Source organism: Tympanuchus pallidicinctus, unplaced genomic scaffold (genome assembly GCF_026119805.1).
Source record: "Tympanuchus pallidicinctus isolate F22 unplaced genomic scaffold, pur_lepc_1.0 scaffold14, whole genome shotgun sequence".
In the NCBI taxonomy this organism is placed as follows: Eukaryota; Metazoa; Chordata; class Aves; order Galliformes; family Phasianidae; genus Tympanuchus; species Tympanuchus pallidicinctus.
The window spans coordinates 17,608,003-17,609,055 of record NW_026294659.1 but is presented as its reverse complement, the minus strand read 5'-3'; positions in this window follow the sequence as shown (position 1 = coordinate 17,609,055).

The following is a 1,053-nucleotide window of genomic DNA, read 5'->3' as shown; positions in this document are numbered from 1 at the left end:
TCCACTCCCACTACCATCCTGCTTGGGGCAGTGGTGCAGTCCCTGTTCTTCAAGATGTTTAAGAACATGTGGAGGTGTCACTTACAAACATGGTTTGGTGACAGGATTCAGCAGACTGATGATTGGACTGATGGTTGTGTCCAGGCTTGGGACCCCCAGCACAAGAAGGATGTGGACTTGCTGGAGTGGGCGCATAGGAGGGCACAAATATGATCAGAGAGCAGAAACACCTCTCCTGTGAAGACAGGCTGAGGGAGCTGGGCTCGTTCAACCTGAAGAAGACTCTGAAGAGACCTCATTGTGGCCTTCCAGTACTTGAAGTGAGCTTATAAACAGGACTGAGATGGACTTTTTACACAGTGTAGTAGACGTGGACCAGGGGGAATAGCTTTAAACAAAAAGAAATCTAGAGTGGATGTTAGAAATCCTTTCCTCAGAGGGTCGTGAGGCACTGGCACAGCTGCCCAGAGAAACTGTGGTGCCCCATTCCTGGAGGTGCTCAAGGCCAGGTTGGATGGGGCACTGGGCAGCAGAGCTGGTGGGGGGCAGCCGCAGGGGGGCAATGGCACGGGTTGGGGTGGAGGCTTTGAGCTTCCTTCCAGCCCAAACCATTCTGTGATATTATGACTTGATGATCTTTAAGGTCTTCTCCCACCTGAACAATGTTACAGTCCTATGCTACGGCCCCATCTTTCCTGCCGTGTGGCACGGCTCAGGTAGACACGCTGTGCTGCATGTCGCTTCCAACAGACAACAGGCCCTGTCCCTGCCAAGCAGTGCTTCAGCCCACACGGCACACGCTCAGTGAGTAACTTTTACCAGCAAAGCCGCCCCAAGGCCGGCACCTCAAGGAAACGCCAGCCTAACGTTTCCCCACTGGAACGGCATCACCACTCACGTCACTCACCGAGCGGGCGGGGCGCTGCGGCGCAAGCGCACTGCGTGCCTCTGTGGGCGTCTGCGCGGCGGCGGGGAGCGCGGCGGCCAATGGGCGGGCGGGGTGTGTGCGTGTGCGGCGGGGGGGGGGGAGGGGGGCGGCAATGTTGTCGGGAG